General features: G+C 38.2%; 1 protein-coding gene across 5 annotated transcripts in view; it reads left to right on the top strand.

Moving 5' to 3' along the window:
- The window catches only part of LOC129247787 (protein O-mannosyl-transferase TMTC2), a 251,280-nt gene that overhangs the window by 161,916 nt on the left and 66,744 nt on the right, over positions 1 to 22,620 (top strand). The window lies entirely within an intron of this gene.

The raw sequence follows: 22,620 nt of genomic DNA on the forward strand, positions 1-22,620 counted from the left end.
TTTTCGCCTGTGAACAACTGCTCCAGCGGCAAAAAAGGAAGGGTTTCCTTCATCGCATTGTGAGGAAAGAAAGTCATGGGGACTGCCCGGTCATGCTTCTACGTCGTCGCCTCGGCCGAATATTCACGCTGCGAAGGTTATACTATATATTTAGTGGGACCAAGCTAGTATTATTTATTACGAACCGTTAAAACCAAGAGAAACCATCACTGGCGATCGGTATGGACTTCAATTGATGCGATTGAGCTGAGCACCGCGCGAGAAGCGGCCGCAATACGTGGAGAGGCATGAAAAAGTGATTATACAGCCTGATAACGCTCGGCCTCACGTTGCCAAGCTCATTAAAACCAACCTGGAAACACTGAAATGGGAAATCCTACCCCACCCGCCATATTATCCAGATATTGCGCCGTCCGATTATCACCTGTTCTGATCGATGGCACATGGCCTAGCTGACCAGCAGTTCCATTCATATGAAGACATCAAATCAGTTTTATCGCGACGGTATACGAGATCTACCAGAAAGATGGGAAAAAGTAGTAACCAGTGATGGGCAACACTTTCAATGATTCACTTGTAACCATTTTTTCAGAATAAAGTTGTATTTTCATCAAAAAAAACAGCGAGAACTTAGTTGCGCACCTAATATAATCTCGTTACCTGAAATACCATCAATTCTATTTGCAAGTGTACTTATAAATGTATAAATCATTTCTTTTCCTTTAATTTTAATTTTATATCCTTATGCGAAAACCTTTAAATTTCTAACTAATTTACTAATAGCCAGTGATTTCTTTCAAACGTCCTACTCACTACTCGGAAATTATTTTGCCATGAAATGCCGATGAACATCGGTCACGGCGGCTTAAAACTCTCGCTCATAATCATAATAAAAAAATCCTTTAGCAAATTTCCAAAAATTAACTTTTCACACAAATTGCTCTGCAAAAGTTTAGCAGCAAGCCACGAACACTGAGCAGACACAAATTGCACGAAATTCTCCCGAAAAATTCAAATAAGATTCAAGTATTCAAAAAATAAATTTTACAAAAAACTCACCAAAGCAAACCAGCAGCGCGTGCAGCAAAGCAACAAGAACAAATTGCAAAAGAAGAGGGCAACTGTTGCAAGGACAGCGGCATCTGCAGCTGGAACTGTCAACAAAACTCATTAGTGCAAAGGGATATAATGTCCGCCTCTACCGCTCATTCGACTACACATTTGCCCGCTTTTCCCCATCCCCTTGCATATTCCCTCATTTTCAACTGCTGATACAGCAGCCATGGTATTTGCAACATTTCCAAAAAGCATAGCGGCAATGTGCTGCGAAGGACATGCAACTTTCGGTTCGGGGTTTCGCAAGTTTAGTCTAGCCACCCTTTCAGGAATTTCATCCCCCTGTTCGGCACACTTTCCTAATTTGGTTTTTCCTTTTTGGCATATTTTCTTTTATTTCCTCTTTATATATACATTCATTTTTTCATATCCATCTTGTTGGCCAAATTGTGTGAAACCACAAGAGACTAATAAGCGTGGTAATGCAGTGACATTGTGCGAATTTCGCTAGCCGCCTTAAAGTATGCAAGGAACCAAGCCAAGACCAGCCCGATGCCGGAGTCGAGGAAGGAAGTGTGCTCGGTAAAATATGGTAAGTGCGAGCGGTTGCTCACGAACAAGTTGCAGAAGTGCGAGTAATAAGTAGAAAAGTCAGTGGCAAGTGCAACATTTGCATTTTTGCAGCAAGTTGCCCACGTTGTTGTTACTGTGGCACTGGCAGTTGCATTGCTCATTGTTGTGAGCGTGACGGCGTTTTCTGTGAGCTATGCTTGGCAATACTGTCGTATTGTTAAAAGTTGGAGCGTATAACTTCGCCGACAGTTGCGCGGCGCCGGCCACAAAGTCAGTCAACATAGCAACTTTTAACAACGAAAACCAAATTTCCTATTGTAGTTTGTGGTTTATGCAATCTGTTGCTATTTGCTATTGCCACTTTTTTATGAGGTTCTTGTTGCACAGCGCTACTACCATTTTTTGCAACGGCGTTTCTTTTCATTTCCAAAAGCTTGAACTTCTGTAACTTGCCCCGCCAAAGTCACACTTCATACATATGTATGTACATGCAGGTGACACACTCATACATACTTATAAATACGAGCATACAAACACTGAAAGTTGTTTGCATCAATTATAAAAGACGTATCCAATTTGCGAAAGCATGGCATAAAACGGGACTCGGCATTGCAAACTGAATGTTGCTAGTTGCCAGTAGCTTTATTAGTGCAAGTGCAAACTTTACAATTAAGGTTGCCCCGTCACTTCCAACAGTCAACAGAAGAAGCGAAGATAATGTCATGTAAGTCTGTTGGTGACGGTTGCCACTTGTGAGTGTCATGAAGGCCGCTGCACACGAGCCAGCGTTGACAGCATGCAACACCGAGCGCGTTGAATCGCATTGCCCCAGTGCACTGCTATGCAACGAGTTGAATTGGATTGACGTGTGGCAACGTGACTGCGGCATTCGTACAAGCCCAAACAATTCATGTGCATATACGTACTATATTTATATATCAAGTAGGGGGGAGTGAATTCTTCTTTAATGGCTTTAGGCAGAGCTGCATAAAGCTACTTTTCTAGTCCAGAAATAAGGTTGCCAAATAGTATGTGCCCCATTCTACATTAAAAGGTGTACCTGTACATACACTTGCAACTTCGCCACGATTCACTTTCAGTTATTGTCGGTCTCTAGATTGACTTCAAAACGCGTTCAAGCCTACTAAGGTAACTTACCGATATTTAGTGAAATTGCCGTTTTTGGTGACATCAAATGACTTTTTGTGACTAGCTTACATTGGGAATGATAACTTGTGTCTGTTTTTGGTACGCATTAATTAAACAAATTATTTTTATTTTACCTTAATACTGTTTTTAAAAACTAAACATTGCTATTCCGACCGGCAGCCCTGAGAGTTGTTTCCGCCTACCGCACAGAATCAGGGCCAATTGTTCAAGTAATAAGCGGTTCTTACCGATAAGCTTACTAGCTTTTGAGAGGAATAAGTCGAGGGCATTAAAGAAAGAGTAATGGAAGAAAGAGTTGCGAGGGGTGCCTTTTATTTGGCAGGATTTGGCAACCCTGGTGTTGCAATCTGGCAACTGGTAGCTGTATCGCAAAGTTTCACATTTTTTGGCTTTTACGTACTCAGAACGTTTTGAAATACCAGCGCTATTTGTGTTGTTTACAGTAACTTAAAAGATTCATCTCGGTCCAAAAATGGAATTAAATCGTGAACATTTTCGTGCGATTATTTTTTACAACTTTCGACGTGGATTAACTCAGCAACATTGGATGGATGAAATTAATTCATTTTTTGGCGATGAAGCTCCATCAAGGACCAGTGTTTATCGATGGTATGGTGAATTCAATCGTGGTAGTAGTTCACTCCAAAACGGATTTCGTGAAGGTCGTCCAACATCAGTTGTTGTCCCGAAAACCATTGATGCTGTGCGCGAACTGATATTGCAAGATCGTCATGTGACCTATCGAGAGATTGAGACAATCTTAGGCATTAGTGGGACCAGCATACATTCAATATTGCATAAACATTTGACTGTCAAAAAAATTTGTTCGCGTTGGATCCCACACAATTTGTCAATCGCTCAAAAAAAGGCTCGTGTCGATTGGTCGAAGGAAAAGCTCAAAAAATACGATCTCGGGGCTTCGAAATACGTCTATGACGAATCATGGATTTACGCGTATGAGCCCGAAAGTTAACAGCAGTCGATTGTATGGGTGTTTCAAGATGAGCCAAATCTAACAAAAGTTGTTCGCGTACGAAGCACTTCGAAGCAAATGGTCGCCTGTTCTTTCGGAAAACCTGGACATGTCACAACCGTACCACTAGAACAACGCAGAACAGTAAATTCTGAGTGGTACACAACCATTTGTTTGCCAGTTGTCTTCCAAGAAATTAGGAAAACCAATCGCCAAAGACAGATCACTCTTCACCAGGACAATGCGAGCTCTCACACATCGGCTCAAACAACTGCATATTTGAGCACCCAAAACATCGAATTAATGGGTCATCCGCCATATAGTCCTTACTTGGCACCGAATGGCTTCTTTTTATTCCCGTACGTAAAAAACAAACTGAGAGGTCAACGTTTTTCGACACCTGAAGAAGGGGATGCGGCGTTCAGAATGCATGTTTTGGAGGTACCTCATTCAGAGTGGCAAAAGTGCTTCGACAATTGATTCAAACGCATGCAAAAGTGTATAGATCTTCATGGAGAATATTTTGAAAAACAATAAAGTGATTTTCGATGATTAAAATTTGTTTTTGTTCTCTAATCCCGACATATAAAAGGCACCCCTCGTAGTATACCTGCAGCACGCAAAATAAAGAATGAAATGCTAAGGCTATGGCAAGACCGCTGGATTAACGAAACACGCGGCAGATGGACGACTAGGCGAATAAAAGACGTCGTAACATGGTACAGTGGGAACTTCGGTGAAGTCTCTCTTTATACAACCAAAATGCTTTCGCGGTACGAGTATTTCCAGAAATACGAACACTCATTCACGGGGATGCCGTTGAAGATGACACTGAACACATACATATTCTTTCAATGCATACATTGGGAACAAGAACATCGAACACTGGAGAATACAGTCGGTCACATAACCACTGAAAATGTAAAGGATAAGATACGGAGGAGATCATCAGTGGTTTCGCGAAAAAAATGTTCCGGATACAATGAGGAAGATGGGGCGCCACTCTAAAGTATGGCGAAAACGGTTCCAGGGTAGGTGACGGTTCAAAACGAGGGGGAGTTTAGGACATACCATTGCTGCGACGGGAGCTTTGATGATGCATTAGGCATTTTAAACCCCCTCATCCTAAAAAAATATACAAACCAAAAATGCCATTACAAAATAAAAACCTAAAACGATGTTCCGTAATGTACAGCTCGATTAAAGTGAAAGCGATTGTTCCTTAAAAAAAAATTAGAAACAAATTTCGTTGTAGTCCGTTTAGATAATCATTTCGTTTAGTTGAAGAGGATTCGATGTAAACACTTTTTGAAAAGCATATCGCGCATATGGTGTTGGCGACTAAATGTAATCTTTTTCGACCTTTCAATCACATAGGTCTCGACTGAGGGTAATGGTCGCAATAAATACATTGTTTGTCGAGCTGTGCGGCATATAGCGCCAGTAACCACACCTGTAATTTTCACGAAAAATCGGTATCACAAAATTGGTTATCATAGCTCGATAATACTCTCAAATGCTGCTTACGGTAGTGCCACCAAAGCCTTCAAAGAAATATGGTCCCATGATTCCGAGTGAACACCACTTCCAACTCTAACTTTTCGATCGTAAATCGGCTATTCTTCAATTAGTAAAGGTTTTTTATTTTTGATATATTATTTTTAATCTACGCTGAACATTATTTCAGAGTGTGTTGTCCCATGGCCGCCGTAGCCGAATGATTTGGTGCGTGGCTACCATTCGGATGCGTGTAGGTTTGAATATCATTTTTTCTAATAGCAGTCGCCCTTCGGCAGGCAAAGCCAAGCCTCCATGAAAAAGCTCATCCTAACATCTGTCGTTCGAAGACTCCCCTATTTGTGGAAAAAATATCTAGCCAACAAAGCGCCAATTATATATATATATCTAGCCAACAAAGATATATATATAGAGAAAATTTCGTCGGGACCGCACTTTATATACACGCACATCTTTAAAAAAAAAAAAAATAAAAAATTGGCGCGTACACTTCTGTTAGGTGTTTGGCCGAGCTCCTCCTCCTATTTGTGGTGTGCGTGTTGATGTTGTTCCACAAATGGAGGGTCCTACAGTTTCAAGCCGACTCCGAACGGCAGATATTTTTATGAGGAGCTTTTTCATGGCAGAAATACACTCGGAGGTTTGCCATTGCCTGCCGAGGGGCGACCGCTATTAGAAAAATGTTTTTATTAATTTTGCTTTCACCGAGATTCGAACCAACGACCTCTCTGTGAATTCCGAATGGTGATCACGCACCAACCCACTCGGCTACGGCGGCCGCCCGCGCACATCTTTTAGTATGATTAATTTAGGCTAGCTGGAATTTGGAAACAAACTTAGAGAGTATTAGAGTTATATCAAAGTTATATAATCTGTAATATCAACGGAACGGACAGAAATTTAGTCTTAAAATATAATATAAAAAGTGAGCGAAGCTGAAAGCCGAATTGAATGATATTTATGTCGACTCTTTGGAAATTCTATTTGTATCGTATTTGTTTCCTTGGGCTCATTATTTTTACCACATTTTAATCGCTTTGCTTCATTTATAGCAGAAATACCACGGATCTTTGTTTTTTGCAAATTACAGGCCTGGTTATTGGCTGATCTTACCATCAATACCAAACTACCTTCGATAAAGAGTAATTTGTGTACTCAGTTTCAATGAAATATATTAATTTATCCAACGCATAGACGGACAGACGTACGATTCTTTTATGCTGTAATATACAATATTATGTGAGTTATGTGAACAAAATTATACCACCATTGTATTTTGAAATGCCTCAACAGTACTCTGAAAATGCCTATAGTAGAGTTTGTCCATATACAAATTTGCATGTGTGTAGAAACTTCTAACCTTATTTGACAGCTAGTCAAGTCTCCGATGCAAGAAGATACTTTCTACAGCCAATTTTTTTAAGTGCGAAATGCAGCGTTTTTCACACTTCTCTAGCTTCGCGCAAGTCATCGCTACTATTATTAATGTCAACGCTGTTATTTTGGAGCTGTGCAGTTTTTTATTGCCTTTGCGACTTTGAATGTGACTGGTGTAAGTTTACTTTAAGTTGGATCTGCCATACAGGCTTAAATGATTCTTTGACGACTCGTTAGCGGGTGAACTGTATCAATTTTTTGTGTGAACTTATGAACATGCATTTCGATATTGCATTCATGAAATTATACGTAGAAGACATAAAGTACTCTGTGAGCGTTTTACAAAACAGGAGCAACCATTTTTTCTAAACACTCATCAGTCACTATCACAGCTGTGGAATTCATCTTAATTGAAGTTAAATCAAATATTACATTTTTGATCGATTCGAATTTAATGATCTAATAGAACAACGTGCAAGAGTCAAATATGTAAGTTGCTTGTCCAAAGAACTAGAGTTATTTATGTTGGAAGAAGGGGCCTTTTCATTAATACATAGATTTTCACTGGAACACCACTTGTGAGTTTTTTGAACTGTCTCGAAAAGTTATTGTCCAGTCCAGTTTGAAATTAGTTTACTTTAGTTCTATTTCACATTCTTAAACCCCATCCCTGTCGATTGATTCGCCAAGCGTCAGCACGCAAGAAATTGCATACAACCTCACCAAAAGAGAATTCGTAATGTTCGTTCCTTATATGAACGCGGTTTAATGAGACTCTCGGAAACAGCCTTGGCACCATTGAAAATAATGAGTTATACCAGTTTTATTAGGTATAACCAAGGCGAGTTGAATACAGAAGGTGGCATCGTCCCAAAACCGTTAGTTTTCGCTATTTTGACAAATGTGATGTCAGGTACCTTAGGAGGAGAAATTACATGTTTGTGCAAATTCAGTGAATGGCTTCGGAGGAGTCTATTATTTCTCTACCTTGGTGAAAACGTGTAAAACATTAGGAAATATCTTCCTCAGCATTCTCCATGTACGAGAATCATAGTGATTCACGAAATGATGCCCCTAGCGGAATGGCACACAGTAAATTCGGAAAGTGCGAGAAACAAAGCAGCAACTAAATATGAAGGCGGCATAAGTGTGCTTAGGATTTGCAGTTGTTTGAGCCGCGGTTAATTAAGCTGAGGTGCCGACAGGTAGCCTGGAACACACCTATACACATAAGTAGTTCGCAAGCAAATTAATTAATCGGCGCCAGTTTGACATGTCGTCTGGTTTTATTGCTTGCCGCCGCTTTTACTTTTGATTGCAGTTCATTTGTATTAATTCTTTTTGTGCAATTTGCATAATTGACATTTTGCGGTATTTCACGCGCTTGCTTGTGACATTAACACGTTCCCGTCGGCGCTGTTATTCATGGTATTCGCCCACAGACGGCAACGTTTACATCTTTTCGCTCTATCGGAAGCGATTGCAGGTTATATAAAACGAAATTTTTTCATAAGGGTAGTTGTTTATGGCTTCTCATCTCATAGGTACCGTCTAATAAAGCACCATTGTTGGTACACGCCGTCCCATGAAGCAATCTTGTGCGGGCCACCTCTGGTACACGCCGCCTCATGAAGCAATCTTGTGCGAGCCGCCGGTGGTACGCGCCGCCCCATGAAGCAGACTTGTGCGAGCCACCGGTGGTACGCGCCGGCGTGAACGTGTTAATGCACTCTTGCACATATATTTACATATGCACACTAATACAAACAAACCAAACAACAATAAAATAGAGCTGCATAAATTGGATGTGCGATGTATAAAACTCAAAAACTGCATAGTGTGTGCATACATACAACATTACAACAACGTAAATTTGCGCACACATATCCTATCATATATGTGTATATATGTATGTGTATGCAGATATGGATAAACGTTGGAAGCAATAAGCCAAATGTGTTTGCATCACGTGACTGCCAACCATAAATTTCGATTTCGCTCTACAATACACATACATATTTCTTTACATACGACTATATATATATACATAAGTACATAAATGAAACAATTTGTTTCATACACACATATATGGATGTGTACGTTGACTCTTTACACAAAAGGAAATGTGTCAATATACCAAACTGCATACCCACCAGGTGAAATTCTACTAGTGAAATAAATTTCTGGTTCGAAACTAGTTCAGTTTGGCTAATGGCGAACTAATTTGCTACTTAACGCATATAGTCTGGGAGCCAGGGTTCGATTTTGGACTGCATTTTTATACCGCTAAATTCTTGACTATACTTGTGATTTAGCTTTCATGAATAACGAAAGTGAACGTCACCTGGCGCACCCGCGGCGGGTATGATTGTGGGATGGTACGAAACGTGTCAAAAAAAATATCTACCACCTCATTTTATAAATACTTGTATGGTGGCCATCTACTCTAAAGGCGAGTTACGCTAAAATCATGAGTAAGGTCCAAAGAACAGCTCTTTTATGCATCTCTGGTGCTTTAAGGACTACCCCAAACAAAGCGCTAGAAGTGCTAATCAATTTGCCTGCACTAAATCTCGTAGGGAAAAACGTGGCCGCCGTCTCGGCGCTTAGACTCAAAAGTATGGCGCTATGGAAAGAACGACGGTTCGGCCACGCCTGTATTTTGTACACTCTGAACAGTCACAAACAAGAAATAGACTATTCTACTCCTAGACTTACCTTCGACAAGCTCTTCAAGACAAGTATACCGTCAAGAAGGGAGTGGCAAACACCAAGGCAATGGAGAAGCGGGGAATTAAATTTTTATACAGATGGCTCCAAGCTAGACGATAAAGTTGGCTATGGAGTATTTTCGAAAGAATTAGGACTGGAACTATCCGTTCGACTACCAGACTACTGCAGCGTCTATCAGGAAGAGGTTCTAGCTATAAACGAAGTGGCTACATACCTAAATTTGCATGCCGTAACAAAACCAACTATAAACATATTCTCGGATAGCCAAGCGGCTATTAAATCAATGAATGCGGCTATACTAAGATCAAAGGTTGCACAGGAATGCCGAGCAGCCCTAAATGATATTAGCGTCGTATTCACGGTCAGCCTTATTTGGGTTCCGGGACAGAGAGGTATTGAGGGAAACTGTAAAGCTGACGAGCTAGCCAGAAAAGGTACTGCTCTTCAACTGCTTAGTGATAAAAGTACCATTGGAGTACCTTTGGCCACGAGTAAATTAATAGTAAAAAACAACATTATCCAAGAGGCCAATAGGTCATGGGAAGAAGAAGATACATGCGTAACAGCCAGGCTACTATGGCCGCAAATAAACAAGAAAAGAACAAAGGAATTGCTTAGCCGCTCAAGAGAAGATATCTCGAAGGTCGTGGCTTGTATCACCGGCCACTGGCTATTTGGAAGGCATTCCTTGAGACTGGAGTATTCATTCTCCCATGAATATTGTAGAAGCTGCAGAGATGAGGAGGAGGAAGAAACAATAGAGCACTTCCTTTGCAATTGTCCAACCTTAACGAAAATCAGAGCAGGTAAACACTTTTTCAATTCTCTTACAGATCTATCTGGCGCGGGGATTAGACCAATCCTGCGCTTCATAAGAGCCTCAAAATGGTTTCACGAAAGTAAATAAACAAGGTTCCCGTGGCAGCACAACGGGCCTGTAAGGTCTAAGTGAGTTGGTCATACGGACCGACTGCCACCACAACCTAACCTAACCTAACTCATTTTATACCGGCTGAAATTTTTTCATGTAGTGTTGGCACTTAGTAAAATTAAAAAAAAAATTCAGCTGTGCCGTAGAGGGAAGAAAATACGTCAGCTGAACGCAATCGTACATTCTTGCTTCGGCTGACGGTCCTTCCACCGCTATAAACGCAACTGACTATCATTATTATATTTTCATATGTATCCAAAATTACGTAAAAAAATTTCAATCGGCATAAAGTAGTTTTACTTTTCAATTATTTTTACAAGTTCACCTGTTCAGCTGACGCGTTTCCCCCCTCTACCGTGCAGCTGACTATTTTTTTTTATTCTACTAAATGTCAACAATACATGAAAAAAATTTCAGTCGGTATGAAATGAGTTGTTAAAAAATTTTTTTCGACACGTTTCGCAGTATCCCGCGCACGTACCCACCGCTACTGGACCAGGTGACGGTTGGTTTCGTCATCCATTGGATGGCGTCTGCCTTCAGTATTAAAATCAGTCGGCATGAAATGATGAGGTCAAAATTACCCCTGGCTTCCGGACTAATATTACGCCCGTGAATTTGCGGAAAGCTTACGGCTCCTAACGCTATAAGTTGAAAGTTCGATACGAATCGGATCAGAAGCAGTAGAATAGAAGCTGTAGTAGACATTAAAAAACTAGACGAAAAAACCCGTGTGAGGTAAAATTTCTTTTGTCTGATCTGTTTGGCCGAGTATTGATACGGTGGAAATACTATCTGCAACACTTTGACTCAATGCCATTGATTAAGAAAGTTCCTCTCGAGCTTGACTTGGACCATTACGGTAGCGCCATAATCCGCTCAATCTTCTGGTTCTTGTTCAGAACTGCAATAACAAAAACAAAAATAGCGGGTAACAATTGACACTTTCGGATTTGTGGATTTCGGCGAATACAAGTAACGGGAAATAGTCATAGTTCTAACTTCACCAGAAGATAAGTTCAGTAATAGTGAATGTACAAATGTATATGTGTTTTACAGGGTGTAGGAAAATTCTTTTCTTCCAACTGATTCTCTTACTAAAATAAGTCTTTTAAGAATTTTTTGACCGTCGCTGTCACTTATTACGTTCATTTTATCAATCACCAGACACACAAGTTTGCATTGTATATTTTTTTATTTACTATTTAAAATTTTTGCAAATAAACAGTTGATGTATACAAACAAATAAGCATTGGAAGTGTAAAGGTCGGAATAAAGATTTCCATCACTCAAAATCACTTTTATTTTATTTAGTAAAAAAGTTTTTCAATCCAAAATTTGATGACTCATTTTGCGCCACCTTATATAGGGTGGGCCATGTAAAATTTGCTTTTTGAATCGGCTATAAAAAAAAAAACTAATCAATATTTTTTCAAACTTTTTTTTTTTATTTTGAAGATTGAACATTGTCATTTATGAGTGAAAAATAATATCGTTCAAATGACTGCCACGACTGGCATTACGGTAGGCCATTCGATGAACCTAATTTTTAAGCACATTTTCGATTGTTTGGGCTCCAATTTCATAAATGGCAACTTCGATTTCGTGTTTTAAAGCATCAATCGTCTCTGGATGGTTCGCATAGCATTTGTCCTCAACGGCTCCCCACAAAAAATAGTCCAACGGACTTAAATTACAGCTCCAAGGGGGCCAATTGATTTCGGAATTTCGGCTGATTATTCGATTTTCAAACACGGTAGCCAAAAGTTCGAGTGTAACTGTTGCAAGTGTGACAAGTTGCACCGTCCTGTTGAAACCAAATGTCGTCCATGTCATCCTATTCAATTTTTGGAAACAAACCCTGTTAGAAAGCCCGAAGTTTGTAAAATATTAAAAAAGTAAACAAAACATAAAAAAAAATTTCATTTAACGCATATGAATTTTCTTATGTATTACTATTCAAATGAGTATTAAAGTACATGACAACTTAATAACTATTTTACATACACTATTAAAATGCTTTTCTTATACAAAATTTACGGAAAACTTTGAGCAATTTTGGGGACATCCGAGCAGTATTAATGAGTATTATTTTTTTAGCAGATAGCGACCCTATTCATAAACATGTGCGAAGAAAAGATTTGTCATACCTCTTTTCTTAACTAACAACCCTCTCAAACAGGCGGAAATCATCTTCAAAGATATTTTCTAAAATATATGTTCTTAAATTTCCTTAATTTGACATCGATACTTAATTGTTTAAATTATTTATAAAACAGATGGTAAACCTATTCCATATATATTCTAAATTCAGATTCTTCAAGCCTCTTTCCCCTTATTACATATAATTTATTTTATTATTACTTGAACTTAAATTTCCAAAAAGATGGCAACCCTCTTCAAAATATTTTTGAAACAAAGTTGGGTTAATAGGGTAAAAAAGCTTTTATGAGTGCAAGTTCTAAATACAAGGTGGTGCAAATTAATCACCCTATCGGAAGTATTCAAAAACAAAATTGGATGACTAATTTTACGCTATCTGTATAAAAGTAATTTTTATTTTGTCTAATTCTGAGCTTAAATATAAAAAATCATATATAAAAACTGAATTCCTGAATTCCTGACAAATCGAATCTGTCGTATCAATAAAATTAGTAATTTAAAGGTGGATAAAACATTATGCATGTGAAAAAAGTGCTGAAAGGTAAAGAGGTGGAGAAAGAAGATGAAAGGCGACGACAGCAACATTTCTCATTCTACTACTCTTGCGAAAGAATTTAACTGCAAAATTAAAAGATGAGTTTTTTCGCTACTTCACATGATAAAGTCGATGTAGTTGGAACACGAGCTGTGGTAAAACGAAAAGTTAGGTAAATAGTAGGTTCCATTGAAAAGCCTATAAGCGTCGATGTTTAGCTGATTAAGTGTTGGGAACAAAATTTCAGTCAGCATGGCTCGAAAGCGCTCGCCATTCACCGTCGCGGCAACTCCTTCCTCATTTAAAAAAAAATAATTACCGGCGATGCCGCCAGTGCTCTATGATATCGATGTAGTTAGCTCTCATGCAGCTAAAAACACCTTATGAATACTATGAAATTAGCTTTTTACTCCACAGTTAGGTTAGGTTAGGTTGGTATGGTTGCCCAGGGAATGGGCACACTTGGACGAAGAAACATTCGTCCTTTGTGATACCATTATGAAGGGGTGAGGCGGGAGAGAAAGACCGATGGGATGCAGGGAGAGGGTGGGGAGAGGTGGTTCTGGGATGGTTGGGAGCGTGAGGATTACGAACGATGACTATGTTTGCGTCGACCGCTTTATGCTGGTGATGAAATTTATCAGATTTTTAATGTCAGCGCCAGCTATATCAGCAGGCGTGGCAAAGAAGTAGGAGCCAAGATGCCTAGATCTTAGCCCCGCCAGAGCTGGGCAGCTAAGGAGAAGGTGCTGAGATGATTCCACCTCATCCTCCATACATCCAGCGCAACAAGGACTCGAGATGAGTCCAAGTCTCACAGCATGTATTCCTTGCGCATTGTGTCCTGTGAGAGAACCCACGAGATTAGAGATCTGATATTTTGTCAGCCTCAGAAGCTCGCTCGAGCGCCTCCGGTCCACACGTGGCCAGAAGGATTTCGCGATCTTACACGTTTGTGTACTTGCCCAGCGCTCGCTGAGTTGGTGCGATGCCCATCTTTCCAGGAGCAGACTGCAGGTAGTCAGGCGGATCCCAATTCTCTCCCTTCGCGGGGAAATCACCTCACATGTACTCCACAATGCTCAGTAGTTTGGCATTTTAAGAAACCTTCAAGATGAAATCACCAATGATTGCATCATTTACCCACAAACCATATGGAATACTACCAGCATGGGCATACATATATATTTGCTTAAGGCTCCCTTCCTGTGCCATTCCTTTTTTGATACTTTTGTGTTTGTTGTAGACAGTGTTTAGTTATACATGCAACCCTTAGATGTGTTGTACAGACCAGCAAGGTTTTTGTGCTCAAACTAGTGGCACACAATGATTTCCGTTCACTTTTACGGGGCTTTATTGCTTCCATCGTTTTTTCCAAATATTTTATTATTTTTTGTTTTGTTATATAGTTGTCTATGTAGCACCCGGCACATCACCTCATTCGTAGCAGTTTGTATGCATACACGTGAACATTGACCTAGGAACAGAAATTATTTTAATAGGTTTCGCTTGCAATATTCTATTTCTATACTGTCGTCTTTGCCAATTTATTAGTTTCACTGCCCTCTTTACTACAGTTTTGTCAATACCGCATTTTGTCTCTCCTTCAAAGCTTTCATGCTTAGATTATTTTTGCTGTTAGCTTTTTAAAGTTAGCCTTTTTTTATTTGTTTTTGTTTACCTTTTATGTTTTCTTAGCTTTTTAGGCATAATGTTTCCGTATCCGGTTGTCAAAGGTGTGCACACCGGCGCCACCCTTAAATCTTTCCACCCGATGACTGTTCATGGTATAGCTAGTACAAGCGAGTACGAATCTGCATTTATGGCGTGAAGGGGGTTTTTTGTTAAAAGTTTATGGTGTCCTTAATGCTTGAATTTCCGTTACAATGTTTGCACTTTTTGGCAGGAAACCAAACGAGGTCAGCTTTCTTACACATTTTGTAAAAGAGTAGCTTTTTGTAAATATTTTTGTGTAGTGGAATTTGAATTCTGCTTTGTGGGTTACAGCAAAATCATACCTTTCATCGGCGTTCGTTGGTACAATGTGATTTAGGTGCTAACTAAGGATTAATAGGTTTACAGCTTTGTCGACATTACGGCAGCTATCGTAATACCAAAAACAGGTGCAACTAAGCTAAATAAATTCTCATAGAAAGCCTCAAACAATCGTGCATTGATAACTATACTTATATGTGTGATGTGTTTAATTGCATATTCATAGGTGGTCACTTAAAAATAAGAATTAAGAAAATAGAATTGCAATTAAAACACAAAAATTCAATAGGCACATCGCTGGAGAAGTAGAGCTTGATTTTATTTAGACTTTAACTTATCCTTATACAATAAAACTTCAAAATTAAAACAATAGTGGCTCTTTGAACAAAGAAACTGAGTTACCAAAATATATAAAAACAAAAGTGAATGAAGAACTTCACCGTAGTCAATACATACCTATTAAGTATTTATGGTATACTGATGTTCTAGCTTTAAATTAAAAAAAGGCATCATTTTTTGAAAGGGGATAGCCTAACGATGACGCTAATATTAATGACTTCCTCCGCCGTATAGAGCAAACACCGAAGGATATTTATCCTGTACACCCGCAACAAGGTACCCATATTCTTTGCAAAGGAAATAGCGCTTGTAGTACCATCCATAATTTGCACTTCCCGCAAGAGATGTCAATGTTAAAAGCATAGCCACTTGAAAAACATATAAGCCGTAGATTGTATTCAGTAACTCAAAGAAAACTTTATTGGAAAATATAAAGTATTAAGTTAAGCAGCTACGTGATCTTAGTGTTGTTTTGTTTTTTTTGTCGCCCCTCTATTGCAAAAACATCAAGTTATACAGGGTGGGCTATATAGCGTTTGCTTTTTGAACCACCTATTTTTTTGAGAATGGTAACACAAATGACATCTCAAATGTGTTCATAATTTACTTAAAGGTTTGACATTTACGAAATGGGACGCTATACGCTTGAACAAAATTGGAAAATATTGAAAACCTATTTCCAAAGTGGTGAGGCTTCCTCTTCTTCCGCGGTTACACTAAATGGCGAGCATTACCATGACATGCTCAACGAGTTTTTGTTTCCAAAAGTTGAAGAGGATGACATGTACGACATTTGGTTTCAACAGGACGGTGCAACTTGTCACACTGCCAAAGTTACACTCGAAACCGAATAATCAGCCGAAATTCCGAGCGGTTAAGGACAAATGCTATGCGAACCATCCAGAGACGATTGATGCTTTAAAACACGAAATCGAAGTTGCCATTCATGAAATTGGAGCCCAAACAATCGAAAATGTGCTTAAAAATTGGGTTGATCGAATGGCCTACTGTAAAGCCAGTAGTGGCAGTCATTTGAACGATATTATTTTTCATTCATAAATGACAATTTTCAATCTTCAAAATAAAAAAAAGTTTGAAAAAATATTGATTAGTTTTTTTTTATAGCCGATTCAAAAGGCAAATTCTACATAGCCCTATAGTTGGCAAACGAGCAGGGTCGTATTTTGCTGGGCTTCGAATAATATGACATACACAACTTTGAATATTAGTTCCGATTATTTTATTTGATTTGTTATGTCCAACATGAGCACGTCTACAGATGAAATCCGCCAAACAGTCGATTCAAGAAGGAGGATGGTTCCATATCTAGAAATCCACGCAAGTGGGGAAAGTCACTGATTGTTATACACTTCCGAAGCCTCGGATTAGAACAAATAATGACGACCATTGCGAACGAACTAAGGATTACGATTTGAGGGCACGCAGCTGGAATGTCCAGGCCCTTAATAGGGAAGGTGCCTTTGCCCAGCTTGTTGATGTCCTTGTAAGGACAAAGGCAGACATCACTGCCATTCAAGAGATGCGATGGATGCTGGAAAAGATCGTGCGTACAACTGTTGTCGTATGCTGATGATATTGACATCACGAGGACAAAACGAATTGCTTCCTGTCATCAAACAAACAGCCATAATTAGAGTTTTGAAAAAAGAGAAAATGCCAAAAATGAATGGGAAGAATAATTGCAAATTGAGAATGTTAAAAACGAACGCTTTCTTGCGGGAAGAATGGAAAGCAGTCATAATCAACTACAGCTCATCCAAGCTCTGACCACTTGGTAAGATTTTTTATTGAAACAATTACATTTAAAAATGTAAGTCCTGGGTTCGATCCGCACTAAATATGTGTTTTATAAAGGGTCCACTTTCGGCAAATGCATTTATATAAAAACACATACATATATCATACATATCGCACTTGTTACGTTAAAGCGTAACAACTCAAAATTTCCAAATTTTAGTTTTTTGCAAGAAAACAATGTACAGTGGTAATCTCTACCCACTGTAAAAAACGTTCAGTGGTTTGTCTAGTCTTTCGTTAAAAAACCGTTATGACTCTCTCTTTGTTTTCAGAATGACTTCTTTTGTCTCAACTAAAGAGTTACATTTTTAGTTGTCTCCAAGTGTTTGAACAAATTTGTGTCACATAAAGTGTAACATTTTGAATTGTGCCTGTTTACAACCAAACGGTTTGTTTAAAATATACCACTAAGTGTATAAAAAAATTTCAGAAAAAGAGTAACAACTCAAAAATTTTTTATTTTAGCGCAACTACTAAACAAATAAGAATGAAACAAACGTTATATTGTTTTTAATGATATTTTCGTGCAATTACATATTTTTTTCCTTGTAATATATTAATACTATTTACGGAAACAGTTTTTCGTCTCTACTGAAAATGTTCAGATTTTGAGTTGTTACGCTTTAACGTAACAAGTGCGATATATTTAATTGGCGTTTACACCCTTTTTGAGTGTTCGGTCGAGCTCCTCCTTCCAATTTATATTGTGTCTTGATGTTTTCCACAAATGTAGGGACATACAGTTTTACGTCGCGTCCATTTTTTATGACTATGTTTTTCATGAATCAAAATTGGTTCATCTACTTTTATATGCAATAAACGTTTATTTTTTAACAAGTGTTTGTAAATTCCTCGAAAAACCTGATCAACCTTATGCGCTAATTTGCGTGTGCATACTTTTTACTGGCTGTTTAAATTTGTATGTTTTGACAGTACAAAAGAAATTTTCTACTCTCCAACTTTTTATCTGTAAGGTTTTATTTTTCATTTTGACGCTAATGAACAAAAATTGTAAATTTACCGAACAGATTATCGTTGCCATCCTGTTGACTGACTGTTGGACATTCCGTTTTGAAGAAGACTCGCTGCTGGTTTTTGTTTATACGCTGGTAATCCCAAAGTCCATTAAACTCGAACTCAACAAGTAAGGAAGTGCTAAATTCGGTCTGGACCATACTTTATATACCACCGCACATTTTAGTAAAATTTAATTTAGCAGGCCCAATTTTTGGAATCAAACTTATTCAGAGCCAATGAGAGTAGTAGCTTGCAAGATCAAAGGGCCGGACAGAAATTTTATCTGTACATATAAAAAGTGGGCTTAGTTTTACCCCTGCACTAAGTTTGGGCGAGATTTTAGTAAGTGTTTATTGCAATATACGAAGGTACCTAAAACTAAACGCGCTACAGCAATTTTTTCAAAATTTTCCTATAATTCTTTTTCGTGGTTAATCACTTTGACCAAATTTTAGGAATTTTGTTACCTTTATGTGGGTATCAACCTACCTTGGATAAAACGTAATATGTTGAGTTTCATTGAAATATATAATTTTAGTTCGTGCTAACGACCACGCAGACGGACAGACTTGGCTAAATCGACTCCTCTCATCACTCTTAAGCTGTTACATGCAACAGTTATGTGAAAAAAATCATAATACCCTTGTGTTCACTAGGGTGCGGGTATAAGAACAAAACAAAAAGTAAGCAGTTTTTCCATGTTGACATCAGAGATGACAACCACTCACCGGTGGCAAGTGACGGAGAATTAAAGCTGCTGATGGTGATGCTGATGGAAGCGTTGAAAAGTGCCGCAATACATGGCGAGAATGCGCAGGGATAAAAGTAAATGAATCAGTCGGTGGGTGAGAGCTTGAGTGATGAATGTTGTTACTGTAGCTAAGTTTGAAATGTCCCTTCGAACGTATAGCGACTCTTTCTACCTATGTATGTACATATTTACAAGTATATAGTATGTATGTATAAGTGACAGCGCCGCATTAGCTTGTCGTAGGTAGCTGGCTCAAGAACGGTAATGGGAAAGGCGAAGAGAAGTGATTAATGACAATAATTTGTGCTATGTACGCAAATTAAAATGAAATAAAACGGAGAGGACTTAGAACTACCTTATACATACACATACACATGTACAAATGTGATCACGTTTGAAGGAACCTCAAAATAGAGCGGTGTGAGATACATATGTACGTTAGCAGCCAGTTAAAATTGCTTAAAAAAATTGGTACACAATTGTGGGGTAAGACTGACAAACAAATTTACATACGTACATATATACGAATGCTTGAAACCATTACCAGGGAAAATCTAGGGAAATAAAAAATTTAGTGTAATTTAAATAGCAAACCCCATTCATTTGGCCGGATATACAACCCACGAAGATCCAAAATTGCCATTTTCTTAATGTGGTGCAAGCCCTCTTTGCTTGTACAAATATGCGGTCAATCTGTAGGCGTCACTTTTTTGCAGCTTCCCAATTTTTTTACTTCCTCTTTGTGTTCGTATTACATGCAATTTAACTACTCAAAAACCAAACGGGAAATTTACGGGCATGGTATGAGGCGTTGTAGAAATTATATTTTCCTCCAGCGTGCTGACCTCAGTCTCAAGTCGCTACTGCCTCGTTTGCCGTACTTTATTTTGTCATTTATAACTAATTACAAGAAATTCTCTTTCCGTAATATTTTTTGTTCATGCTTTTTTGTGGTTGTTATTGTCGTTACTGTTTTTGTATTACTATACGGTTCGTTGCCTTTAATTACATTTGAACGGCGCTTCAGCGCCACAGCACGGTCCAAAAGTGAATTTTTTATTCTCTTATTTTAATTCTCCTTTTTTGCTACTGTAATATCAGGGGGCTGATTAAATGTGGAATAATTGATGGCAGGGTCAACGTCATTGATTGCATGAGGCACACAGAAACTGAAACATTGCGAAAAACTATTCGGTAGGGAGTTGTGTAGTCAGGAGCATCTCATGGTTTTCACTTTTCTCCGATTTGCACTGACCTAATTAGTTACACACATATGTATATGTATGGTGACCGACGTAGCCGAATGGATTGGTGCGTGACTGCAGCTCGAAGGTGAACAGATTCGATTCTCCGTGCATAAAACATCAAAATGATATAAATGTTTTTCTAAATCGCGGTCGCCCTTCGGCAGGCAATGGCAAACCTCCGATTGGCATTTCTTCCATGAAGAAACTCCTCAAAAAATCATTTGCTGTCCGGAATCGGCTTAAAACTGTAGGTGTCTCTATTTGGGGAACAATATCAAGACGTACACCTAATGAAGAGCGTAACCGCCAATTATGTTTACAAAAATAATGTAATAAATAAATGTATGTTTAATTTTTTCGTTTCAGATGTCCTGACAAGCCACCTATCTTTTTTAAGACGCTTACTTTGGTGTAAAATATGTAAAAAAAAAATTGTTTTTGTATACTATTATATTTGATGTCAATAATAACATACTTTAAAATAAAAACGATCAAATTTTATTTTCTCAAAAAAAATTCCTAAAAAATATCTATAAAAAATGATTATTTCAACAGATAATTCGAAATAAAGCATTTTTATCTTCAAATTGCTGCCCATTCACATTAACCTTACGAGCAAGTCATCCCCTCAGATTTTCAATGATGTTCAAATCTAGGGAGTACGGTGACCGTGCTAAAGTTTCAACGTTTTAGGACGCAATCCAGGTTTTGACCAGGTCCTGTTGAAAGATGCAATAATTTTGTACAACTTTGAATTCGAACGCCGTAGTACGATATTGCTCCCCATATCATAACACCATCTTGACGGCTGTGATGTCGACTGAAGTACCTTTCCTCCTTTCTTAAGTCATGGAAATAGTAATTGTATTCATCCACCCCATCCAGATTTAACTTCTTTTCGTCACTAAATACTACTTTTCTCCATTTACCATTATTTGTAACAGAACTCCGAACCATGTGGTCCCATGCAAAACCAAGGCGGGACCTTGAAAGTTATTGCCTCTAATCAAGTGAACCGTACAAACAGTCTGCCAAAATTTTATCAAACCGCTTTCCATAGTCTATATAAGTTTGCTCGCTGGTTTTGGCTCGTATTGACCTTACGAGGAACGGAAATCAATATTCCCAAGTCTAAATTGTTTTTTTCAAAGAGCTGGAAAACAAAGTTACTCAAATCAGGTCAGATACATATAATGTTCATCACTTCACTGTTATAAACTCCGGAGATTTCAAATCTGCACTTTCTATTACTTTATAGCTGCTTTTGACTCTTACAAAATGATAGGATGGAGTTACTGAGCGAAATAGTAACAATTAAATCCATTAAATTAGGGCCACCGAGCGATAACTCGTTTTCTGGATTAAAAATCACTTGCCCCTATATATACATATTATTAAATTGGAAGCATGTGATCAAATAAAAGTTTCTCATGTAAGGTTTCCTAAACGTTTTGAAGTAGAAACGATAAGTATCAACCGAATAAATAAATTATAGAAAGTTGCAAAATTAAATGAAACCAAACAACATTCCATGCAATTCTTTTATACATCCAAATGACGATTATTTTTACACATTTGCAATAAAATGTATTTGTTCTAGAAATCTACTCAATTTTCATTTTTAACTTTTCCATTTAATATCTAACTTTATTGGTGCTTACATTTGGGAAAGATCGTTCAGCGAACTATCGAATGGCTCAATGAGTACCAAGTTAAATAAATTATAAAACGTTGACATAAAGCCTCAAAACGATATCTATGCGCACACAGATACTATATTTCATATCATATTTAGCCACTCTCAAAGTTTCCTGGAAGTTGAATGAAATATCTTTGCTATCTTTGCCGCTGCTCAATTCATCAGTCAAACCTTTACTCAATGCTGAAAAGAGTGTATAACTTTTAACAAGAAGTTTAGTTTTAGTTTTCTCTACCACTCTCTGATTTTTGGGCAAAAATAATTTTGTTTGACTATAAACTCTGAATGCCGATACATAGGTGAGAAATGAAATGATGTTGGAAAATTGATGGTCACCGACTTTGCATTCATATTAGTTTTAGTTAAAATTTAAATGCAGAAAAAAATTTACTTGGTATATATGTACATATAATACTCCTCTTTTTTGTAGGAGTCGAAAGCTGACTTCATATTTTCCAATTTTCTTCACGGTGGGTACATATTTTTGTTAGCTTGAAATTAATTAAAACAAACCAGGCATGTGAATATGCACATATGCACATTAAATATAACGAATTACATAACATACTCGTATCCTATAACGATGTAGGTACTTTCCATATGCATACCACCGACCGCACCGATTGGTGGTCGAAAAATTCACCGTTACAAAGCGAGAATTAAGTAATTAACCAACATGAGGCCCTATTGAGACGTATGTAGAAAAATACAATTTGGCCGAGCTG

This window comes from Anastrepha obliqua, chromosome 5 (assembly GCF_027943255.1).
Source record: "Anastrepha obliqua isolate idAnaObli1 chromosome 5, idAnaObli1_1.0, whole genome shotgun sequence".
Classification (NCBI taxonomy): domain Eukaryota; kingdom Metazoa; phylum Arthropoda; class Insecta; order Diptera; family Tephritidae; genus Anastrepha; species Anastrepha obliqua.